The sequence below is a fragment of the Neolamprologus multifasciatus genome, chromosome 13 (genome assembly GCF_963576455.1).
Source record: "Neolamprologus multifasciatus chromosome 13, fNeoMul1.2, whole genome shotgun sequence".
Taxonomy (NCBI): domain Eukaryota; kingdom Metazoa; phylum Chordata; class Actinopteri; order Cichliformes; family Cichlidae; genus Neolamprologus; species Neolamprologus multifasciatus.
This window is the reverse complement of record NC_140451.1, coordinates 30,657,860-30,668,017: the sequence shown is the minus strand read 5'-3', so window position 1 is coordinate 30,668,017 and position 10,158 is coordinate 30,657,860. Positions and strand designations below refer to the sequence as shown.

General features: G+C 41.8%; 2 protein-coding genes across 3 annotated transcripts in view; one reads left to right on the top strand and one right to left on the bottom strand.

Moving 5' to 3' along the window:
* The window catches only part of atrnl1a (attractin-like 1a), a 384,066-nt gene that overhangs the window by 8,797 nt on the left and 365,111 nt on the right, over positions 1-10,158 (bottom strand). The gene's annotated exons all lie outside the window — the stretch shown is intronic.
* Positions 1-10,158, top strand: part of gfra1a (gdnf family receptor alpha 1a) — a 163,238-nt gene that overhangs the window by 148,493 nt on the left and 4,587 nt on the right. The window contains exon 13 of one of the 2 annotated variants that reach the window (XM_085183302.1): positions 5,816-8,555. The exons of the other annotated variant lie outside the window; for it this stretch is intronic. The gene's annotated coding sequence lies outside the window, so the exon portion shown is untranslated. The remainder of the gene's footprint in view (positions 1-5,815; positions 8,556-10,158) is intronic. 2 annotated transcript variants of the gene reach the window in all.

The window sequence follows — 10,158 nt, the reverse complement described above, 5'->3', positions numbered from 1 at the left end:
ACTGAACCAGCAGCAAAAGAAGATCCAAACTACGCTTCACATAAACATCGTCATGAGTTTACTCTGACTTTTGCTGTTTTGCTTCCACCACAATAAAAATCACACTTCATGCACAGCTCTCTCTCTCTCTCTGTACTGTTTTCTGCATTATTCGCTTGCTTGTTACGCACAAGTCTACCGTTGTTTACAGCGCTGTCGGCCGCTGTTTTTTTTTCTTTTACTTACTTCCGAAAAGAAAGCCTCATTTCTGCTGTTCAATACTGAACAAATTTAAACGTTAAATTATGCAAAATTGCAAAACTCTCAGCTGTGTCTCTAATCAAACCTCTGTAACTTTGCTCTGCTTCACTTCAGCAGCATCAGGTAATGTTCATATGTTGATTAATGTTTTTCTTTCATTTTTGATCTACTGCAGAATATTTTTATAAAATCCCAGGCCAGGAAAATCACCTTTGTGTTTTATCCTCAGTTACTTTGACACAAAGGCATCTGCTGTAATGCTTATATCTTTGATAAAATCTGGCAAGTGTCAGCTTTCTTTTTATAGATATAAAAATATGGATGAACTGAATTATAATATTTCTGACTGAGGCAAAATTTCCCCGATTCGATTCGAATCAAATCGAATCGATTCTAGAAATCAGTGACGATACTCAGCCCTACTGATATCCACTTATGAGGACATTATACTGTTACTGTTCTATCGAAATTTTAAACGAATATCCTCATATGTGGCTCTCATTTTTCTTAGAAACAAAAATCTGGTAAAAAATAAATAAATCTGGTAATTCTTAGTTTTTACATTCATCGGGTCCCAATAAGCCCAAATATCAAAGAGAAATTAAAAATGCATGCGTGGAAGAGTTCGGGTCTTAGGAGGTTAAATTAAATTCCCTTCAATGAGAAGAGAAAAGAAACCTGAGGGTTTAGAAATGTTTGATAAATAATCAAATGAAAAACATGAGCACAACAGATAATAAGAGGCATTACTCACATTTCCTAAATCCGCTGTCACAGGTTTGTTACCTGGTTGTTTGCAACAAGAACTTTATAAAAAGACACATGCAGCAGGAATGTAATGTTTCTGTGGAACATTGAGCCATTGTCATTTACCTACATACATGCCCTGCATCTGCACATTATCAAACACATGGCCTCGCGATGAAAGATCACACAGAGTGAAAAAGCAAACAGAATTAATTTTCTAATGTGATATCTGAATATTCCTCCATCAAAAACGCTTTCACCTCTGACAAATTGCCATCGTAATTGTGTTGATTTTTCCAGGTGAACGCACACATCTCCATTTGCAAAATTAAATTGGTCAAAAGTAATCAAATTATGCTGCAGGTGAGTGCAAGTGCTCGTTTGCTGCCGTGGTAACCGAGCACATTAACGTGATTGTTTTGTCAGGTGAGTTGACGCATCATTAACCCCCCACCACCTCACCTCACCCCCCTAACATGCACAGACCCCTCCAACTCCCGATGCACTAATAGGGTCATTAGCAGGAGACAAAATTCCCCAGGAACACATATCGACACAGATCCGATGTGGAAAACTGGGACTGCAGCTGGAAAACATCTGTGACAGGCGGAGCCTGCTTGCTAACCTGGTCACAAAACTCACAGTGAGGCCCTCCTATATAAGAAACATCAAAGCTTGGTTTTGTGTTTCCCCTTGAATGAAAGTGGGAAGCGTGCTGAGGATGCAGAGCAGCGGTAAACAGAAAAACAGAGCTATCAGCATTCAATGAAGCCAACGTGAATTAAAGTCAGTCAAACAGCAACATACTGATATTCTAATATTAATAGATCCACGAAACATTCAGTAAACATGACACATAGCTACAGTGGCTTTGAAGTACACATGTTGGGATTCAGGTATCTAGGATGCTTTACATTAATAGTACATGACAGCATTTGGTGGAGGATTTCTTCACGCCTGCTTAGAGATCTGAAGTGCACAAATTTACATTTAAATATCTCTAAGTGTATTAGAGCCAAGAGGACAAAAAGTAAAACTAAACAACCAAAACCATGTGTCTTTAAAGTTGAAAAGCAGTCATTTTAGCGGCTACATGAATTCAAGCAGTGGTGCTCATCGGGGAGCTGACATTGCCTCGACTTTCCTTTGCTGCGTTTTTCTTTTAAATGTATCTGATAAAATTATAAAGTCAGCAAGACCTTGAGTCTCTTACTTGATCCGTCAACACTTCTAAAATGATGTCCATCAATTTAATAGTACGCCCGCATTTTGGAACAAAACAAAAGGCAAGTGGCAAAGGAAAAACAAGATAAGGGTTAAGACTTCATCATTCAAACCTGCACAATAAATACACGAGTTGTTTGTGTGTAAATGCCACACAGTGGGTAAAAGTCAACAAGCAGACAGATGGAGGAGTGGGGGTGACGGGAGGGCGTATCCCAGTGGGTTAGATGGTTTCAAAGATGGAGAGGATCAAAGTATTGGAGATCCATTCTGGGTCAATGGAGCTGAGTTTCCAAGCTTTGCCCTCCAGTTCCTGTCATGCAGCTCTCAAGTCTGACGCTCAGAGGGTGACAGTGGGGTGTAGGGAGGAGGGTTTGAAGAGGTCATATATACACAATACAGCTACAGCAATCCTTTTAGGACACTCAGTCTGGTTTGAGAGAGGCTAGGAGACAGGAACGCAGTGTCTGCTTATAAAAAGTCATGTTGGGAAATGTGCTTATTTATAATAGCCCGACAGTTAAATGAGGTCGATAGAAATTTAATCATTGGGGATAGAATAAGATCCAAGAAGTATTTTGTCTCGCTCTTTAAAAATCTTTAAGAACAATTTGCATTGAAGCCCAAAACACAGAGACCACTTTTCTCTCTTAAATCTATTTTCATAAGAACAGCATGTAAATTAAAAATAAATAAAAGTTGTCTTAATATTTATTTTTCTATTCTGTCCTTTTGGTGCTAATGTTTAGTCACAACTTTAAATGCTAAAGCTTACTTGGTTTTGAGTCTCACACCCTCCCGTCTAATAAAGGAGACATGGAAATGTGTTTAATTTAATCTCGCTTTAATCAGGCATCAATTTTATTCACTGAAGGCTGTTAGTGATAAATAGCATACCATTCTAGCTGATCAATTTTCTAATCTCTTCTCTATTAGCTGTAGTTTGAGCAATCTAAAAGAGACTTGGCAGCAGACAAGCAGACAGGAAGATACTGCCAGCACCGGAAACGTGCTCGTCATCTCCGAGCATGAAGTAAGGAGAGCCTTCAAGAGAGTGAACACCAGGAAAGCAGCAGGACCAGACGGCATCCCAGGTCGTATCCTCAGAGACTGCGCATACCAGCTAGCTCCTGTGTTCACTGAGATATTCAACATCTCTTTATCTCAGTCGGTGATCCCCACATGCTTCAAGGAGTCCATCATTGTTCCTGTCCCAAAGAAACCCCACCCTGCTTCTCTCAATGACTATCGCCCTGTAGCCCTCACCTCAGTAGTGATGAAGTGCTTTGAACGCCTGGTCAGAGACTTCATCATTTCTTCACTACCAGACACACTGGACCCACTACAGTTCGCTTACCGTCCAAATCGTTCCACAGACGACGCCATCTCTCATCTCCTCCACTCATCACTTACTCACTTGGACACTAGAAGGGGGAATTATGTTAAAATGCTCTTCATCGACTACAGCTCTGCATTTAATACCATAATTCCCTCCACACTCACCACCAAGCTGGAGCATCTGGGACTCAGCTCATCTATGTGTCAGTGGATCTCCAACTTCCTAACTGGCAGACCACAGGCAGTAAGGATGGGCGGACATGTCTCAGCCTCCACCACTCTCAGCACTGGAGCCCCCCAGGGGTGTGTTCTGAGCCCCCTGCTGTACTCCTTGTACACATATGACTGTGTGGCCACTACCAGCTCCACCACCATCATCAAGTTTGCTGACGACACCGTCGTGGTGGGTCTGATCTCTGACAACAACAAGACGCCCTACCTGAAGGAGATTAGGAATCAGGAGAACTGGTGCCAGAGGAACAACCTCCTTCTAAACGTCAGTAAGACAAAGGAGTTGATAGTGGACTTCAGCACTAAGCAGGAGAGGAACTACCAGACCCCCGTCATCAACGAGTGCCCAGTGGAGAGAGTGGACAGCTTCAAATACCTCGGAGTTCACATCACGCAGGACCTGTCATGGTCCTGTCACATCAACACCGTGGTGAAAAAGGCCCGTCAGCGTCTCTACCACCTCAGACGCTTGAGAGACTTCCGACTGCCCTCCAAGGTGCTCAGGAACTTTTACTCCTGCACCATAGAGAGCATCCTGACGGGAAACATCTTAACCTGGTTCGGGAACAGCACCATGCAGGACAGACGAGCTCTACAGAGGGTTGTGCGATCAGCTGAGCGCACCATCCGCTCAGAGCTCCCTGACCTGCACTCAATCTACAGCAGGCGGTGCTGGACCAAGGCCAGGAAGATCGTGAAGGACCTCAGCCACCCCAACAACGGACTGTTCTCTCTGTTGAGGTCAGGAAAGCGATTCCGCTCCCTGAAGACCAACACAGAGAGACTGAGGAGGAGCTTCTTCCCGCAGGCGATACGGTCTCTCAATCACACCACCAAACAGTACTGACCCACACATATAGTTCTTACACACACACTGGACATTCTGGACATTGTTTTGCACTTCATCATTTAAACCACTTTAAGCATATTTGCACTGCACAAGACACTATATAATGTGGATTGCACAACACTGGACATTATACTCCTCATTTCCAGTTAATATTTGTACAGCTGCTGTTATTGTGTGTATATTTATATTTATATTTCTTCATACATTCTTATATATTTCTATACTGTGTATTTTGTTGTACAGTTATTTTTCAACTTTAATTTATATATTTTATCTTATTCTTTCCCAGTTAAATTTACCCTTCATTCTAATTTGTGTTGTACAGTTATTTCATTTTTAACTTAATTTTTATATTTTATTTTATTTTATTCCTTCCTGGTTAAATTTACCCTTTTTTTATTTTCATATTTATTTCCTATCTTATTCATAGCCTTCTCTTTTTTTTCTTTAGGTCACGAGCAGTTGTCCAAGCATTTCACTGCATATCGTACTGTGTATGACTGTGTATGTGACAAATAAAAATTTGAATTTGAATTTGAGATGAGGATCAAGCATATAAACGTTGATACATTTTCTGCATTGCCAACTGAAAACGGGAACATTTCTATAATAGTGTGATACACAGTTTGCTCTGCTGTGACTGTAAAGCTCTGCTCCATTCACCTAGTCGACCTGTCAGAGAGATGGCCCAGTATTTGACTCCAGGATACTTTGCTATGCAGATGAGTTTAAGGTGAACGCAAAGTGTACCCAGTCCAGTAACTACAAAACAAGTCTAAATCACTACCCTCGACATTTGCTTTCATATGGCTTTGTTCAACAAACGTATCTTTTATAGCCAAAAAGCTCCACTTTGGTCACATCTGTCCAAATGACATTGTTCCAGAGCTTTTGTGGTTTCTTCAGATGCAACTTAGTAAAACTAAACTGTGCTCCTGTGTTCTTTCTAGAGCAGGGGTAGGCAACTCCAGGCCTCGAGTGCCGGTGTCCCTGCAGGTTTTAGATGTGTCCTTGATCAAACACAGCTGATTCAAATGGCTAAATTACCTCCTCAACATGTCTTGAAGTTCTCCAGGGGGCTGGTAATGAACTAATCATTTGATTCAGGTGTGTTGACCCAGGGTGAGATCTAAAACCTGCAGGACACCGGGACTCGAGGCCTGGCATTGCCTACCCCTGTTCTAGAGAGAAGAGGCCTTCTCCTGGCATCCCTTCCTAAAAAGCCTTACTTGTTCAGTCTTTTTCTAATTGTTCTGTCATAAACCTTAACATTTAATAATCTCTGACCATTGTACACTCTGCTCTGGGGGTGAATTTGATGGGGCATCCATTCCTGTAATGCAGTCCTGTGACAACATTCTTTATGAGATCATTGTATAAAACGTATTCCTACAGCAAAGAGTCTATATAACACTTAACGCATAGTATAAATAAAAGAATCTGTGAAAACATGGCATTTCCTGTGGATTTTAAACCAAAGCTCTAAATCTGATCTGCTCCGTGCAGCTTATGTCTTACCATGACTAACTTTCCATGGTGATCTAACCAGGTAAAGAGAGCCATCGTTGTGACACTAAAAACTTTGGCGTTAAGCTCAACAAAGCTTGTTAACCTATTCATTTTCTTTCTAACCCCTCTGGTCTCACTCTATGAACTGAGCTAGTGTTACAAACATCTTGGCCTGTCAACACAAAAACAGTTTCAGCTGCATTTTGCACTTGTTGTTCTTACGTCTGACTGTTTTCATCAGTCCAGCTGTCAATGTAGTCTGTGTAACAGCTTGCATTGCTCTTTCTGTATATCCATGAACATAGCTTGAAAACACATTTCACATATTTATGTAGAAGCCTCGATTTGAGTATTTTTCACTGTATTATTTATATTGGAATTAGAAATGTACATATCAGGGCCCTGTACTGAGAAACACCCAGGGGATCATTTCCTGGTTTCACATACCCTAACATTGTTTAATTACTTAAAGAGACCCAAAGCATTTTGGGGACTAGGCCCTAAAGATGTTGATTTCTGCTGTAAATGTTGGCATTTAAACAAAGGATTCAAGAATTTACTAACTTTTTTTTGCTCACTTTTGAAAGCCGTCTCAGGCGGTCCCTATCTAGACAGTTTTAACAGGTAGCTATACATGTAGTAGAACGACATGAAAGTCGATCCATTGTTTTTGTCCTGAGGTAAGAAAACAGACAGTTGCTTTCCAATTTCATTGTTCCTTCTAGAATAAAAAAGAAACTGCTGCTTAGCGGTTTTAAAATGGATTTTTAAAATATTTGTGTTCACAATGGAAATGCTAAAATGTTGTTTCCAAACAACAATTGCGCAAAGACAGATGTTAGGCACATTCTGACCAGCTTTGTGGATCTACTAAGCTGTTCAATAAAGCTGCAGAATATTTCTATAAATCCTTTGTTTGCTCCCTGCACAATCACACTGCATCAAGGAGTAATATGGCAAACAAGGCTTAACTAAATTAGGAAAGTGTTTTATTAATGTGTCAACTCTTATCATTTTTTTCCATAGTGGTGTATTTTTGCCCTATTCAGGGATAATAAAGTTACATTTTTCTTCCCTTTCGGGAGAGGGCCAAAGTGAGAATCCATCTTCATCTGCTTTATCCGAGGCCGGGTCGCGGGGGCAGCAGCCTAAGCAGAGAAGCCCAGACCTCCCTCTCCCCCGCCACCTCTTCCAGCTTATCCGGGGGGACACCAAGGCGTTCCCAGGCCAGCCGAGAGATATAATCTCTCCAGCGTGTCCTGGGTCTGCCCCGGGGCCTCCTCCCGGTGGGACATGTCCGGAACACCAACCCCAGGAGGCGCCCAGGAGGCATCCTTGTCAGATGCCCGAACCACCTCAGCTGGCTCCTTTCGATGTGGAGCAGCAGCGGCTCTACTCTGAGCCCCTCCCAGATGGCCGAACTTCTCACCCTATCTCTAAGGGAGAGGCAAGCCACCCTTCAGAGGAAGCTCATTTCTGCCGCTTGTATCCGCAATCTTGTTTTTTCGGTCACTACCCACAACTCGTGGTCATAGGTGAGGGTAGGGACGTAGATCGACCGGTAAATTGACCAAAGTGAGAATGATAGAGCAAAATGAGCAAAAGATGCTTTCTCAGGAGAGGGAACAAGGCAAAGAGAAGGGTATCAGAGAGATAGCGAAGCACTGTTTAAATTTATATAACTTAATTTTATCTTGTTTTTAGAAATATGTACACTTGGAAGTGAATGAAAAAACCTTTTAGAGGGGTTTGGCTTATCTCCCAAATCTGTCCCCAAGTTTGACCATCCATTCGACATGTGCTTTATGGAATGACAGAATTTCACTGTGGATAATGTCCACAAAAACCTGTGGAAGGTGCTGTGGATTTTGAACTTCTAGTGGCATTGTGATGTGCCAGGATTAAGATGCAGCTGAGGTGAGGAGGGTATAAGGGTTCAGGAACTCAGAATTGCCTCTACTCTTTACAGATGATGTGGTTCTGATTTGCACTTCAGATCTGGAAATCTGCAAATGATGGTAAAATGGATGAGATGGGTAAGTAATAGTGGTATGATACCAAATGATTTTCAAACATGAATCAGAAGGCAAGATTGTATTCCACTTTTCACGTTTAGTCATTACCTCTATATTATGACCAAGAGAAGGAAAATGTGAATACAAGCTCCTGAACTTTATTTTGGGTGTATCCAACTTTAGAGAGCACAACACAAAGCTGCTGTCTGAGAAAATAGTCAGCTGTGGTACTTTTGGCATCTGTGCATGTTTTCCTGCAAAGCCCCTAGATCCAAACTCCAAACTCACTGGAGGATTACATGATGTATCTGGCTTGGGAATGCCTCAGGATGCTACGTGAGAAGCCAAAAACATGGGTCACAATATCTTCTTAGACTTCTGCAACCATGACCTGACTTTGGGTAAGAAGATGATGATGGATGGATGGAACAAGTATGGATGGATGGATGCCTACAACATTTGTCTTACCGTGCAAATCTGTTTTTGCTAACAAAGAGGTGTTACCTTGGGGCTCCGTTCTTAACAATTCTGTAACCACTGATGTATCGCCAATGTTCTACTTGTTTTCACACATAATTCATTTTAGAAACTTGGTTCTGCTTCTTATCAAAACTGTCTTTGAAGTCTTCCTTTCTCTCTTTGTCTGTCACATTGCTTTTTCTATTTTTACTCTTGAAAGACTTAACATCTTACAGTACCTGTATTTCTCCCTCTTTTTTTCCCCTTTTCTCATATATTCAAGGGCCTAACTGTGCTGCTGAATAGGCAGATTAGTGCAGGAAAAGGCGGCTGTGAATAATGCTGTGCTTCTGTTTCTATTGACCCAGTATCTAAGCTCAGGAGAGCGCCTGAGAAGAAAATGTAGCCTACAGTCTGTCTTTCTCCATCCTGAACTCTGCTGCGTTGAACTGAGAATAGTTGCACTTTGCTAAATCCACTAATATCATTGATAGAGCTGCTTTATGTACCAAATAATAAAAAAGTAGGGGGGAGACACCAGCTGCAGCAGATGGAGCAGAAACAGGTAAAACTGACATGAGAAAGTTCAATTGAATTGGGATGCAGAGACGGAGAACTGGTGGCTGGAGCCAAAAATACGATCTCTTGTTATTTTTTTCCATTCTCCCCTATGTCACCCATCCTGTCAGCCTTTTTCTCCTGCTCTGTCCATCACGTCAGGCCACTGTGACTTTGAATCAGTCAAACAGTCACACAGTGGTCAAGCTGTCCCGCTTCTATGCGAGTAGCTCTTAGAGGCAGGCACCATGTGTTAGTTGTCCACTGCAATTTGGCTGACAACAGCTGTCAGCCGGTCTAACTGGAGTGGGGCGCCCGCTATTTACTTGACTTTTCAGGATTTCTGGTTGAATTATTGGACCAGAAAGTGAATCTATTATTAGAGAAATGGATTTGCTTTTACACGGTGATCTTTGTGTTATTTGCAATGTCACTGTATTTCTGTCTAGCTGGATCAAAATGATGAAACAAGAGCTTCACACGGGAGCTTTTGGAGGCCTCTTCTGCTATCCAGAAAGGACGTTTCACATGCAGAGGTTAGCTCATGCAGCATGATAAAAAGTCACACCATCCTGTGATACATGGAGAGTGTAGTTACACTGTAGCGGTGCAGGAAAGTAGAACTGCTCTGCAGCTCATGCAGTGCAACATGTCACACTCTAAAACTCATCAGATTCCCAAATTACCTCTCCAAGCAGAAAGAGTAACTACTTGGATTTGCAGTCTCATTTTTCGCTGATTAGACTTGGACACTAGACTCACTAGGAAAGCAGGAGCTTTGCCTTTAGGCGTACGCTCTCTTTATCATAAGTTTAGCAGAACCCTGGCTAATGCTCGAACAATATGCCAGTTTATCTGTGCTCTATCTATCGCTTGCTTTGAAAGAGGGTGAAAACCAAATCAAATTCGGCTGAAGTAAAGAAACCTCTTAGAACAGCGTAATGGCTTAATGCTTAAAATGTGCCATTTGTCGCGTAGTCGCTGCAG